Raw genomic sequence first — 17400 nt, 5'->3', positions numbered from 1 at the left:
TTATACATTTATTTTTTAACGTCGACGAGAATACGAGTGTGTACCCGTAACCTTTAAGATTTTGTCCGTAAGCCCTATATAGGTATTAATGTGTTGTAGGCAGGCAGATACCATATAGGTACTTAAATACGCGCGCAGCGCACACGGCCGACCTCGTGAAATCGAGGAAGTGAATATTCGAGACGGCACCGTTTTTCGCTCCGACATAGACGTTTTTCGCGGCACAATGCAGTGCCCGCGCCTGCACCTGACCGAGCGTGATGTATAATATTTTATTAATAATATACATCGTCGTCGTCATCGTTCATAAAGACCAATCTACGTCGGTACCTATACCTAAATTATATTATTATTATATGTGTGTGCGAACGTGCGATTATTAAAACGACCGCCGGAAACGACAACAGCCCGCCACCGCGTTCGAATGGAAAATGTCAACGGCTACCGGTAATAACCGGGTTACGAGCGGTTCAGATCATAATACCTACCTATGATATTATATAGGAATCTTTTATTATTATTGTTGTTGTTGTTTTTACTCAAACGTTTAATTGACTTTCACCGAATGCACCAACGGACGATTTAATAACACGTTGTTCTTGATGCTACAACTTGCACGGCTACACACGACGTCGTCGTTGTTGTTGTTGTTCGTCATCCGGCGAAAGAAGCATTTGACCTGCAGATGGCGCTGTCGTCCGCGGTAGCGGAACTCATCCGAGGTGGTGAACGCGTGCCTGACGCACCGACGTCCCATCGCCGCTCGCTGTACTCGGCGGGCAGTTTGAATTTGTAACCGGCACGCGCTCGTTGGATATCTCTCACGCCGTTACTTCATTATATACATGTGATGTTCGTGTACAACGATTCATGAACTTGGGTTTGTATTCTCGATCCTTGTACGATATAACCCGACTAATAAGTTCAGTTTCACTGTCAGATTTGGTGCGATTGTGCGTATTTTTTTCCAATTCTTTATTTAAAGCTGCTGAAACTACTCGACGAGTCTGCTTCGCACGCGTTTGGTTCGCTATCAGGTGAGATTTCAAATTTATTAATAACATATTCATATATAAATCATAATTCAAGTGCTCATAAGACAAATTATCCAATCCCGTGTAAAATCAGCAAATCGCGTTCTTTTTAAATAATAATTATTTTAGGTTGGTAAACGTAAACATAAAAATACATAAAAGTATTCAATACACTAAATTTTAATTTTTAAATTTTTCAAAAAAAAAAAAAAATACAGTCAATAAATAAGTATTATTTTATATTAAGAAAAAATTTAAAGTTTATGATTTTTTTCTTCCGAAGAAATTCAGAAACACACTGGTACATTGTTATTTATTATTAATTTCTCTGGCTTTTTATTGCGTGGACTACGTATTAAGTAAACGTTTAATTTTATAAACACTTATTATTTAAACAAATACTGTTTAGTTATTTTTGTCAAGGAAACAATTAAATAAATCTACAAAACACAGTCATTAAAATTAAAGTTATCATTAAAATAACAGCAGAAACAAATACGCACTCAAGCTTTTTAGTAGAAAAAACTTAATAAATCATGACCTATAATCACTATAATATTATTTTATCATTACAACAATATTTTTATAAAAATAGGTTAATAACTTGTATATTAATAGTAATAAATAATAATTAATTAACACCGATGTATTTATCAAATCATAATATATAGTTTATAAATAAAAGTAATTCTATTTGTAAATAATCTTCTGTACTTACCACTTGCCTACTGATATTTATTGTTTACTCAGTTTTAATATTTCTCCATTAATCGTTCACTTATTACAAAATAAATATTACACAATTTTTAACTAATTCATTTAGATATCGATTAGTGAAAATTATCCATTTTAAACAATATCGGATTATTTAAAAATGTAATCTTAATCACAATATAATATAACTAGGATATATAATTTGGATTATACTATGAGTAATTCATGAGCGCTTTTATTTTTTACAATACCTACTCAATAATAACATTTTCTTCATTTCGGTGTATAATAAGTTATTTTAAATAGGTACCTATTAATTAATGATGACAATTTATAACCCTGATCACTAATGGTTCTGCATTAAATAAATATTAAACATATTCAATACCCACTAATAATAAGTTAGTATAAATTAGATCGGATTAGCTGTGAGAGAGCCCTTGTTAATAATTTAGTCCCTCTAGTAATTTAAAGTTAATGATATATTAATAATAGATGTATGTTATTTTTAATTAATTAGAATAAATTTCATAATTTAAAAAAGATTGTTTTGTCTATTGGTTGGGTTAATTTTTTTTTTTTACAATGAAGTGAATGCTGACACTAATGAAATTAGGTTTTAAAGAAGATCCTTAAGTATCTTACGATTTACAGATAATATATTAGTACTTTTATTATTTTATGTTATAACATAATTTTATTTCATTTCGTTGGCTGCTTTAAATTTAAAATCATGTTTTAAAAATTAACTATACTCAAAAATATTTACCTATTTAATCAGAATTATAATTTATATTTTATCCTACATAAAGTCAATATATAGGTAGTTACAATGTTTTTAAATTGTAGAATAATGTCCTGCCAATATGATTCTTTAAACATCATAATAATAATAATTTAATTATCTACGTACAAATATTTGACATATAAAATATTTTATTATTTTATCTTATTTTATGATATTAAAATATTTTGCTTTACTATAAATAACGAAAATAAGTTTAATAAAAAATTTCGAATAATAGTTGCGTTGAAATATAGTTCTGCTTAATAAAGTAGACACAAAATATGAATGGGCATGCATGAACTTATACAATTGTATCAGTATACCTAATACATTAATTTAGGTACTCGTACAACGTACATTAATTTAAAATAAAATAAATAAATACAGTTTTAACTTTTTCTTTTTCTTTAAAATATTTTATAGATTCATCGTCTGTAAACTTAACTACATGGTAATACATTGTAATGATTAAAAACCGGTTTCTTCATAGAATTAGATTGCCCATTCATTATTGGGAAATATGCAGAGTAGCTCTTTTTATTTTTTATCATGTATTCTATGTTAAATTGATAACATAATATTTAAAATAAGGTGGATATATATTATATATTATATATATATATATATATCCACCTTGATTTAAAAGAAACAATTTCTCTCTATACGAGATCCAGTCACCGAATTAATATTATTAAAATTATTAGTTTTTGTGGGCTTATTTATGGTTAATAATTATTAATTAGTATACAATAAATATATAATACAATATACGAATTATATTTATGCGCGTAAATATTATGTGATTTTTTAAACTCACTGTATAAAACCCTTTTTTAATATATTTTTATGACACGACTTCAATTTTTCTAAATTTTTTAATTAAAATTGTTTTTTTTTTCTTACAATTGCCTATCTATTAAGTTTATAACAAACTGGTGCCAGACAATTAAAAATTACTGAAGTATATAGAGAAATTAGTATCATAAAAACCCACAGTTGTTTTTTACGGCAATACTTCCGTCTATAGAATAATAACTAAAAAGGAAAAAAATAATGACAGTAAATCATTTCAATGGTCTGTACTAATAATACTTATTACTATTTCTAGACTTAACAAAATAATAATTCATTATATACTCGATTATATTATATATATTGTCAAATATATGTATAATATTAAATATATAAGTATAGGTGTATTAATTGACTAAATATTGACCTACACATACATCAATTCATTATGAGTAAAAATTTCATTCATGGCGATTTAAAAAGTATTGAACAAGCTAAAACATCAAAAATTTTATTATTATATTATGTACTAGATTATTATTATTTATCATTTTAAGACAGTCTTAATAAGACTTATGTAGCTTATTTAGCACTTGGTTTTAGAATAAACTATTATATAATAATATATTATCCGTATTAAAAATCATCGTTAGGTTGTAATAAATATACCTGTATAGGTATACATTTTATTCATTTATGTTCCAATTCTTAATCTATATACAACAGTCAAGTCTTGACTATAATCAATGTTTTAGAAGTCTCCTCACAATAGTTCAGCGTAAACTCCACATTACATTATTAAAAGAATGTTATTGAATACAAAATAGGCATTATTACATAGTTTACACACTTATAATATAATATATACATATTATACTCAACGAAAGATTCAAGGATGAGACTTTCGCAAGTTTAAGGAAGACTATGATTTATTATAATATTATTATTGTTTGTTGATATTGCAGTTTTCGTCTTCATATTTATCTATATTATGATAATTCTATGTCATAAAAAATAATAAAAATAATATTATATGAATGGACACAGGCGGGTTCCATCACCAGAGTCACGGCGTGACTCACTAACTGCCGTGATATAGTCGCCATGGGGCTACGCGCAAACGAAACAACAAATGCGCTGTAACCTTCGTGCCGTCTATAGACAATAAAGAATGTATAATATTATATGCGTTTTATCGGAAATACGTCCTATGAGATGTGTACTAATTTACTTCTGTAATGATTCATATTTTTATAGTATTTACACTATTACTACCTGATTAAACACTTTCCGGTTCCCATCGCACTTGCTCCTATATGCCTATGAACTATGAGTAAATTAATAAACGCGTGCATCATACCATTGATTATTAATAATTATACGTAGATGCCAGATGGGCGCAGATTAATAAAATATAAAAATTTCTAAAATATTCAAATTAATGATTATATATTTTACTAGGTATAATAATATATAGTACCTTTTATTATACCACACGTTTAGTACGTGTCTGCTATTGAATTAGAGATTTAAGTATATTTTAAAATTCAGGACATTTTTATTAGTTTTAAATTATAAGTGTAATAATGCAATCATTAAATTTTGAAAATAAATGTTTTATAAATATAATAACATGAGTAATACATTATGCATATTGTATTATAAGCTTTCAGAATAGCTAACTAATTATTCATGTTTGATTTGTTGATGTATACCGCAAGAAATCAATTTTTGAGCTTTTTTGCCTCAGTTTTAATCTCGATAAGCTATCCCTTGATATATTCCACAATCACATATTACCCTTTATTGTCTGTATTCTGATTTTTAATAACAAAAATATATAACCTGACATACCACCAAGATCCCTGCTCATAATAATAATATATTTACACGATATACAGAGGGATTCTATTATCGTAAACCAAATAATATCTCAAGAAATGTCATTTTTAAATTTGAAGAACACAGTTAATCATAGGAAAATTTTAAATAGTATGTTTTGAAAACCGTATGACATTTTTTTGAACAATTTCTTTTATATATTCCTTGAGATATTATTTGCGGGTTCACGATAAGAGAATCGTCCTGTACTCGAGTCGACCACGCGGAGAACCTGTCCTCGTTGCATTCCTCGCCACCGTCTCAACACCCCGATGAACCGGTATACTAATACATAATAATAATACAAACCTATTATTGTTATACTACTATACTAGTACCTGTATATATTTATACCGATGTATCACAGAACACACTGGCAATGACGATTTAAATCTCGTTGCCCCGACAACGGCAACTTATACTATATGTTACATCGCGGTATCGTACAGCGTTATATAAACCGATAAAATGTTTTTATTATAAAAAAAAAAAATGATAAATTCTAACATTGGTAAACACTATTGAATTATTTTGTTCTATCCCTGTATAGAAATATAAGAATATCACGTACACGTACTTATTGCATGGGAGACGGAGGCTAGTAAAATTATTTTGATGCGTATTATTTAATTATTACTGTTTGATTGCTTTTTATGTGTGAAAGGTCCTGTGTAACTGCGTTTAGATTTTAGAATGATATTCCATTTTAAATTTAATTTAATCAGGTTTTTTTTTTCACCAAAACAGTTTTTAATAAACTAGTTTTAAAATGACACCCCGACCGTTGCGATGACATGATAGAAATATGAATAAATACGACAGTGATGTGATTGTAATTAATAATTGCTTTATTTTGCAATATACATACAATACGCGCTTTTTGATTTTAATAGATACTTGTAATTGATATAGTTTTTATAAATGACAATTTTATTGGCTTAAAGTATTTTCGCAATTAATCTTTTATTGTACTGTGTACAATAGTTTAAAATTGAAATGGAATATAAACGAATCAAGCCGTCATAACTATAATAAAACTTCATTAAATATGAATTCATTAATTGTCATTGCAATAAAGTGCACTTCCAAATTAATAACGACATACTATGCACAAATTATGTTGATTTTTTCACATTTAATATGAAAAATATTTAGTATTAGTTTTTAGTGAGATTTTATCTCTATCTGTTGCATTATTATAATTTATTATTAATCAAGGCTCTTGCCCTCTTGAAAATATAATTTAGAAAGACATTTAAAATCATAATCAAGTATATTTTTATAAGAATAATACATTTTTTGATTATATTTTGATACATGGATAGTATCTGATAGTATAACGTTAAAACTACAATAAGACGAATTGTTGTCACACAAAATATGACTTGTGACTTATAAGTTATGAGTATTATGACTTAATGGTTCTTTATATTGTAAAAATAATATTATTGTTGTACTGTTTTCCAAGCGAAATAACTTATAATGTATATTTGTATTTACATATTTCAGGAAACTGTACGAAATATACAAAATAAAAAGGACAACGTATATATTGTATATAATAATCTTTATAAATATAATTAATTGAATTACTGTTTTCCAGTACATCATCAAACAATCCAAATTTCCAAAATAATTATTAGTTAATAATGCGATTTACATAACAATATAATATTTATTGTAATCTCAAATGGATGGTATACTTAATATTATTAGTGTTATTCTAGTTATTTATCATTGTCATGTCAATCGTTTTACTCATAAGTTGTAATCTTCAATTCTTTGTCTCCACAATCCACATCACGCTGCTGCAATATTATGCACGATGGAATAGTTTTTATTGAGATAGTAAAATATTATCAGAAACACACGCATTTCACAGAAATTGTATTTCTTGGTATGATATTATTATTAGGATACATGCATTGTTACATTTACTTATCAAAATAAATATTTAATGACAAATTATTATTAGTCAGTAATAATAATTACGTAATTTCATAAGTTTATATTCGCTGCAGTCCACGATTTAATATAATTATTTATGAGTGTTATTAAAATCTGCAAATAAATTGCAATAATCCAATTACAGCAGTTGACTACTTTTTTTTTGATGACCAAATTGATTGAAAATTAAAGTTTTTTTTAATGACATGGTATAGAGTTATAAATATGTTTAACGATGAGAAATAAAACGCCGAGCCACCCATAAAATTAGGAACTAGGAAACGTTACATGATTCAAACACGAAAACGATAGTAGCAGGGCTATAAGCACGCATATTTTGTATCTTTCTTTATAACGTAATCGTCTGTACGCGGAACATTTACTCTTCCAAAATAATATTTTGTCAAAAGAAACACGGATGATAAAGAGTGAAATGACGAAATGATATAACCATCACAAGAGCTATATAATAATAAACGACACGGAAATACGTTTATAAAGAACCTATACCACCGAGCTAAACGTCATACAAACATTGCGTTGAATCGAAAAGGTCTCAAATTATCGTAAAGGTGTTATTTGTACATCGGACAATGGAGATAAACAAATATTTCGTGAAAAAATATCGTTTAACAAAACATCGACATGGTGTAAATGGTATATTATTAGGCCGCTGTAAACCGACCAGCTCGTTCCAACTGTTATCGAATTAGAATACGACAAAAATAATATTGTATTGTATTGTATAGGTATTATTTGGTATTATATATGATATATTATAATATTATCGTTGTCACATGTCGACCAGTCCTGACTGGAAACAGTGGAAACCGTCGTCCGTCCGAGTGACCATTATCGGGTAGCGCCAAGTGGTAGACGTCGGAACCTATTTCCCAGAAGAACGCACGAAATAACGCGATATGACTGATCGTTCAAATCTTTTCGTTCGGATAACAACAATATATACAACAATATATTATTATACATCGTGCCCGATCTATTCTGCATAATGTTGTTAGACGCACTGCTGCATCAGCTTACCAGTATCGAAAAGTATTTCGATTTCGTACGGTCGTATGTCCACGTAATATTAAAGTGGATTTACCTATTTTTAATCATTGTTCATTTTTATTTTTATTCAAAAACGATGTTTTATCATAAATATAATATGATAAAAAAAACGATCGTGATTATGATTTTGACGCTTTTTATTATCAACGGTATTTTGGTTTTAAATGGTTTTAAATGGTTTCTAGTTTTGTTAATTATTTCGGTTTATACACGTGTATTATGTACTGCGCAGTTACGTTCCGTAATGATTTCAAGCCCCCCTGGCACGATCTTAACCATGTTTTCTCGATTTAAGTCTAAAGGAAACTAAAATAATACATTAAGATGTTACCACGCAAATTATTCTGCGTGTGTATGCGACGGTGACATACAATGCGTCTGACGGTTTTAACTGTTTTAAGTATTTAAATATATTCGTAGTTCAAAAATGAACAAGTGCAAAAATCGTTAAACTCAACAAACCGGTTAGTGAATTTGTCAAAATCGTTTTCGTTATTATTGAAATTGTTGATAAAAAATGTAAATCTACGTATATTATCGTCTGCGTAGTGATCACTATATTATATAGTTCACATGCTACGAAATATGTTATAATATTATATCACTCGCTGGCACGCCCTATAACAGGAATCGCAATATTATTGCCATTTATCACCATCATGTTATATATATATATATATATATATGTATGTATGTATCTGTATATTTATGATTGGTACAGTCCATCTAAGTAGTAACATTTGAAGGGAGTAGGGGTGTGTGACTTTGCAATCTTAGACAATTTTGTTGTTCACGCCCTTGTTAATCCGAGAGTTTCGATAACTTTCAGCTTTGGTACGAGATTATAAACGACCTAGACCTGCATTAATTTTAAATGTTGATCTCTCTTTTATGCTATCATATTAATTAATTTTTTGAACTTTCAAGTGTGCAATGTTTGTGTCATTGTGTTTAATGCTTGTGTAATGAAATCAAATTTTCGGTTATCTATATTATAAACGTTTGTTACAACGACGTTGGTGTTTGACATGCTTTAGATATTTAATAGTTACCTGTTCAATGAAGTAGATATAATATAATGTAGACTGAAAATTGAAAAATGAATATGTCGCAAACATCCACTTAAACTACTAATATAAATGTAAAACTGACAACTATTGAAATTGTTGTGTTTATAGTTTATACTTAAATATTTGAAAGAACTACTAAAAATACTCATTGAAAATAATATTTATTTATGTAACATGTATCATGTTGTTTATATATATATATATGTTATACAATAGTGGTGGTTATATGGTTATATTTTTTGTAAGTATCGATGAAAAAGAGATATGACAAAAACATTGTTGTGTTCAATAATTGCGTTAACAAATACTTAATTATTACAATATATAATTATTGCCAACATACACTTATGATATTATGATTTACATTTATCATCTATGTTAATTATAAATCATATCGGACGCTGATAAAAGTACAAATCATCTACAATAACGTAACATTTAAAATAAAATATTATTACACAACAAAGCGTTATAATATATCAGAATATGTTTAATAAATCACAATGTTCGTGTTCTTTATATTAAAAAAATGAAAAATTCTCGCGTGTATATTAATGTTTCTCATAAGTGGAATATGTAAGCGCATACACTACACACATGATTACATTAATTTTACAACAGAATTTAACGGTTCTTATTACTATTTGCTTATAGTTAATAAATAAAAAATTTATTGAATATTTTATGAATATTATATTCGTTTAAAAATAAAGTTGAGATCAAATCGAATGATACGTAAAAGAATAATGCAAGTATGTTTTTTATATTAATAAATATATTGTCTCCAAAATCACGAGATTCTTTATCATAAAAACTTAAAAATCTGAAATCTGAATGTGGAATATTTTAGTTTTTAAGTATGTGTTTGTAGGCTTATTGGTGCATAAACACTACGATTATACATATGTACATTTGTATATTAAACGAGATTTGTATTTTATAGTATACTCTCTGTTTGAATAGTGAATACGTACATATTTTAGTTTCAATTGTCAGTTATTTGTTTTGGCCGTTACACGTGGTGGATTCAATATTGTGGAACGGTTTTGTACAAATGAAACCAAATGAACCTCGGAGACGATCGTAATGAAAAAATCAAAAATTACCATTAGGAAAATTAATTTCAAAACGTTTTGTTAAATTGACAATAAGTACATAATAAAAATCATAAAATTTTCAACTAAATTCGTTGTTACCGTATATTATATTTTGATTTATATTATTAGGTATAGGTACAACAGTTTAAATTGTCATTTATCGTGAATTATCCGTGTATATTTATTTATATTACTATAATGTGATAATTGACAATACGTTATTGATTCGATAGTCATTTTGAAAAAAAATACACACACTAAACACTCTATATAAAAATAATGACAATTTAATTTATGCTCATTATGGTATATCCAGTGTGATAAATGCATACACGTTATATAGTGTAGAGCTGAGTCGATTTAATAATTATTGCGGTCGTGTCTGCACATAATAACATAATATTATAATAGTGGCCGTTCAGCAGTCGTTGTGTTTAAACGTCATCACGAAACGTGCGCTTAAAATATTAACTATCCTCAACGATATAACTGTGCTGTACTCGGTCGTTTGAAGATTTTACGACTAGGTCCGTTCAAGAGTGTATACGAAACGGTACAGTATAATATGCGTGTTATTACTATTAAAATTATTTATACTGAGCGAAACGACTTTTCTTATTGGAAGCCGTGCTGCACCGCCGACGACGTCGTCGAAAAGTGAGAGCTCTGAAGTCTGGGGTCAAACTGCTCGGTCGCCGACGTACATAATATGTTGAAGTATGTGACAAGCCTTAATTCGAACTTATACTATTATAATATTGTGTGCACATCAGAGAAGGACCGATCGTTTCTCGTTGGTCGAGTGAGCATAGTGCCCCGGGAAAAAATAATGCACTAATGCCTATTCTCGCCTGTACATACACTACGGGACATGGGTATTGGGTGTGTTATATCAAATATACGCATGCATGTATTCGTTAAACAAAATTGGACGCGACTGTTGATAAAAATCGAACCGCTAGACTTCAATAAAACATAATGCGCTACACAATACCGATAATCGCGAAGACACGAAGACCTCAAGCAAAAAGTATCCATCATCATCATCTGCTTCATAACTATAGAAGACGCGGTTTAGCTCGATTTCCTTTATACCAACTACTAAGTATATATAATATATATATACACTATATACATACATAATAACCACAAACTTCTATATTCTATTGTATAGAAATCTGTGATATGATTATAATATTATGTGCGTATAATCGTTTATCATAACGTATTATCATATTGCAATATCTTTATACGTATACCGTAGTTGTCAACGGGTACGATACTGAGATCAACTAAATCGTCAACATTTAAATTAAAAAATTAAAAAAATCTTATTCCTAATGATATACCTATTGATTGTGAATTGCGAATCAGCTAAACTGAATCGTTCATGTATGTATCATTGTACTATGATATGTACTATATAGATTAAATATGAAAATATGAAAATTTAATTATCAGCAATCATATTTGACGAGAGAGCAACAATAAACTAGACCGCACGAATGTATATCATGTCGGTCAGATTTCAGAATGTGTATAATATATTCATTTAATTATTCGTCTGCAATATATGCGCGTTTAAAAGTTTTTATACCATATAATTCGCGTGGTGTGACTTCCGCTCGAATATAATAATTGCTGATTGTGTTATGTGGATCGGATCGGATTTATTTAACTATATACGGCCGAATATATCTTTATGGTATGGCGGGCTAACGAGGAAGTGTATAGTTTCGCAACAGTAGTTGCGAATTATTTATTGCGGCGCCGTGAAAATGGGCTAATAGGCTAAGGCGTACATACTATTATTATTTCCGAATTTGCAGTCGTAGTCGCACGCATGCACGATTGCAGACATATATAGTAATATACTTTTGTACAGAGAAAAAAATCACCAGATGTAAATTTCTAGGAAAACAGAATCCCGACGTTATACTATTAGTCTATATATGCGCGTTCATCGTATACTCCAATAGCTGTGTCTTCCTTTTATTTTTCTTGACGGCCATTCAATTTTATTTACAACACATAATATCATAAAAAATGTAAATTAGTCGTTCAGGTATCCCCGTTTTTTCGTTCGTATTCATATGATATGACTTCGGGAATTGTAGCGCCGCTCGCATTGACGACCTTCTACGCATCGTATTCGATCATGCATAATATAAAATAATAATATGTATTATTATATTAGTCCTTAGTACCTATAGAGACTTTATCATGATTGTTTGTATTAAAATAATCTTTACTTTTTCCGGCAATTTTTAATTATTATTATCTATACATGCAAAATTTCCATATATATTATCATTAGCTAAACATATTTTAACGTTTTTTTCAATTTCACCTCAGTGGCTGAGATATTTTACTGATTTTAGAAATAAATTATCATCCTTCAAAATATAATGTTATGTACGTGCTCTATTATTAATGTATTGGCGACTTTACGTTATCGTTTAAATTATATCGTATTTTGATCCGTTTTAATTTTTAATCACATAACAATAGATAAGGCGAGAGCAGGAATCGTGTAACTCGTTCTACGTCATAATATTATCTGATGGAAAATTCAAAGTGCCGTGGAATATCGCGATGAAGAGGACGCACGTCGTAGCCAATTATCGATAACACCAACCGTTGACGCCAAACAGTGTGATAACATAATATAATAATATGTATACGCTCGGGATACTATAAGCAGAGTCTAAGACTTAAGTCACAGCTATAAATTATCTATACATACCTACTCGTGTAAAATAATGATAAATAATATACCTTGTAAATATAGTAATAGAAAGCTATACCCGCCAATCGTAAATTCCACGCAAATTTCAATAGAAAACGATAAGTATAAAAAAAAATTTCCACAAAAAACGAGGTATTTATTACTAATGATTACGTGTCCCCGTCGTTGGTTTTATATTTATATTATTATACTCACACGCGCGTCGTACTAGAGATACTCGCACATAGATAACACATGTTCACCGCACTACCTCTCACGACGACAAACGTCTTTTGTTGGTCGCACGATTTTTTTTTCGGCATTCCGTTTCACACGCGCGCGCACACACACACTAATATTATCCTTTTCCTGCGTATGTATTACACTTGTACGCATTTATTTACGCCCACACCGTCCAAAATGCGACCGGCAAAGACTGTAAGTTTCCGTGTGATGCGCAGTTGTGAGAACGATTTCCCGATTCGAATGGTTGGTGCCGACTGCAAGTGGTAAACCCTATAGGGAATATAACATTAGCCACATTTTCCGCCGAACTATACACAAGTATCCTGTAGAATAGCTATAAATCAGAAAGTGATTTTGGGTCATCATCGGTGTATTTAGTATTATACATAGACAATATAGACACTATACTATATTGTTATAAAAAAAATAGCATAATATATAATACATTAATACGTATAATATAGCCATCGTCCATCGTTGCGACGTCTTTTAAAAGTATTATAAGAAGTCTCGATATACCTACAGTCGCATTATATTTATGACATGCACATTGTATAATACACAAGTACCTATCTAACATTAAATGAATATTATATAATATAGTTATGAGTTTATGACTAATAATGGGGTGCGTTAGCGTGCTATATGGTGTACTAAATGTTACCGATCATTTATGGTATAATGGTATAAACAATAAAATACATTATATAATACAAGTTAAACATAAATATCCTGGAATATATTTTAAAAGGTTTTTTTCGGTTGTATCTACGAGTATACAACATATTAGACATTAGTATATACAAGATGATTTGCTAAGCATATACGAGTAAACTTGCCCACCATTTTTTCCATCAATAATTATTTTATTCAAGTAGGTACTAATAATATATAAATAAATACAATTTGATGTATTTTTAAACATACTTAAAAGGCCATATTTTCAAATTAATGAGATTTTAGAACCTTTCCTTTTTTAATGTAAATTGTTTAGTACATAATTTTTTTTTAAATATTATAATTAGCATAAAATTCAAAATTTAGTGTAGTATAGTTTCTCAGTTAGTAAAATGTTTATATTAAGGATAATAGTCTATAAAAACGGTTTTACAGCAATATAAAATAGATGTAATATACCACTAATACCTAGTATATAGTATTTTATTGTATTTGGATCATTTTTTTACAAATTATAAATGTTGATAAATTAATATTGATTACTCTAACTATGTTTATATATGGTATATTATATAATATTACTGTTCATCATATTATATTATTTCTTCCGAAAATGATTAACTGAACCGTTCAAAATTCATGAGTACACTGTACTAATATAACATATTATATGGAACTATTGTCGAATAACAACAAATAATAAATACTGCTGCAATCTATACAGACAATATAGCAACGCACTGAAACGATAACAGTCTATTGAAAAGAAACCAGAGATCTAGCGCTCATAATATGGTTATTATAGGGCCCACATGACGCCTGTGTGTGGGCTACTGCTGCTGTATAATATAATAATAGTATAATATTATATACGTTTAGTAATTGATGTATATTATTATTTTAATGGATGGAGGAGATCTGAACCGGGTGTGTAGGCGCCCGCCCGAATTTTCTATACCCCCCCCCCACACACCGCCGAGACACGCATATGCGTATGTATAAGACGTCGCCGTACACCTATTCGTATTATCCTATTATTATTATTATTATTATTATTATTATTATGCAGAGTAAATGACGTTCGAACGAATATTAATACGATGCCTCGCAGCTCCGGAAAAATAGTGTCTTTCCTCTAGCTATATCGGTGTCGAGGAGTAAAACTAGCAAGCCGTGTAAAAAGAATCGTTAAAATTGATATAATATGACTATAGTTTATAATAAAATAATAAAATACGTAGATATATTCTCATTGTAGATGTAGCTGTGGGTTACAGCGGCTACGCGGAAGATCGACCGAAAGAGAATCGAAAAAATGCGCGCACAGCACATACTTATCGTATACGAAATGTATGTACCGTACCATGTACGACGTGAGTTGTGCAAGAATGGACGAGCATTAAAATATTTTCATGTTACTTTTCCTGTCGTGTGTATGTGTAATTTCCGCGTATTAATTTTACAGGAAACCGCGTGAGATTTCCTGTTGCGATGGTGTTTTTCTGGTACACAACATATTGTTATAATATATTATAATATTTTCGTGTGAATATTTCGAGTATAGTTTTTTACGCACTCAAAAACAGAGAACGTATTTAAAGCACTAGGTATATTCAACAACGTTTTCACTTTGCCTGCTTTTCCATTATATTTTTGTGATGTTACAAGAATAAATACACTACATTTTTCTTTGGAAAAAGAGAACCGCGAATTTCCGTTACTAGTGTTAAAATTCAAGACAATATGTCTCAGTCCCATCTTGGACCGACTGCCCTACAGCGTTGTGAATTACACACTGTAGTATACCTATATAATATATATTATTATTTATATTACAACTACTGCAGGGACGCACATAATAATATTATATCTCTAACACACTAAATAAAAACGATAAAAAAATAATCGTTACAATTTTCGTTAGTAATTGTAATGATCCTTTTTATTATGCAATTTGACTGATTAAATAACGACAGTTTACGTGCATAAGTACATACTACACATTTACACAAAAAATTCTGAACACAATGTTTCTCATCATAATTTTAATAGCAATATTATAGTGATATATAGTGTGTAAATAATAAAAGTATGTTCATGTAACGCGCAAATATACGATAAGCGATGAAGATGATTTGACAAAAAGGAAGTTTATGCAATACGTGCGTACAGACATAATACCATACAAAGGTAGTAATATTTTAAAATAAAAAATTACCAATAAATTTAAATATTTATTTTTGCACCGTCAAATCAAAATTTGTTTGAAAATTTAATTTAAATATATGATTATAATTTATAATATTAAAATTGTAAACTAATGGTTATTTAAAATATTATACAATTTGATTATATTATGCAAATAAAAATAATAACTATAAATATTTAATATTATACCATATACATATTTATATATAGGTACATATATAAATATTGTATAATATATATAATTAATATATTTACGATTTATGTTCGACGTTCTTAAACTGAGAGAGTGCAATTAGCATTATCACGAATGATCTATAGCAAAAACAGCAACATAATAACTTACTATCCTCGATTATAAATGGCGTACATATTTAAATAAGCTGCCGTGGGAACGGTTATAATTATAATTCGAGGTTCGAAATAAAAAAAGATACACTTAAATTAGGATGTAATAATAAAATCAAATAATATTTCATAGATATATTCGACATTCCGATAATTTTTTTACGTAACTTTATAAACGATTGAAATTAAGGACGACCTCATGACTAACTTGTTCAAATAAAATGCATGTCAAGGATTTATAGTTGTTGACAGTAATACCAAATAAATAATAAGTAAATAATAATATTATACATAGGAGTTAAAAAAAAAAAATAATAATAATAATAAAATGATATCTGAATGATGAGTCCTGATTTTAAATTATTGTTTGCTGGACTCCACACAAGCGTCAAACATAACTATGGATATGTACAATGTACTCTTTAACATAACTTTTACTTGTTATATTCCACATAATATACAGATTATACATTTTATAACCTTTTATTATAAAAAAACATCATTAAATAAAAAAAATACCATAGCTACAAAACACGCGTAAGACACTTTTATATGCTCTAAAATATTTATATCATAGCAATCTCTGATAATTTTAATAATTAATTTTTTATTTTGTACTCCCGCCCGTTTACTATACAAAATACATATACATAGCATTAATCAATAATACACTAATGTACTCTTATAGTCTGTAAGTGCAAAATAAAAAATAAATTATTAAAATGATCAGAAATTGCTAAAAGTTGTATAGTGTGTCATCAATCAATTTTTAAAATCTATCGAAGTTATTAGTAGATATAGT

The 17400-nt window shown here is 28.8% G+C and overlaps 1 protein-coding gene across 1 annotated transcript in view; it reads left to right on the top strand.

Annotated features, from left to right (window-relative positions):
• Positions 1–754: 754 nt before the first annotated feature.
• Positions 755–17400, top strand: part of LOC113551798 — a 33385-nt gene continuing 16739 nt past the window's right edge. Inside the window, exon 1 of the mRNA XM_026954287.1 lies at positions 755–1037. The gene's annotated coding sequence lies outside the window, so the exon portion shown is untranslated. The remainder of the gene's footprint in view (positions 1038–17400) is intronic.

This window comes from Rhopalosiphum maidis, chromosome 2 (assembly GCF_003676215.2).
Source record: "Rhopalosiphum maidis isolate BTI-1 chromosome 2, ASM367621v3, whole genome shotgun sequence".
NCBI lineage: Eukaryota > Metazoa > Arthropoda > Insecta > Hemiptera > Aphididae > Rhopalosiphum > Rhopalosiphum maidis.
This window is presented reverse-complemented; position numbering and strand designations above follow the sequence as displayed.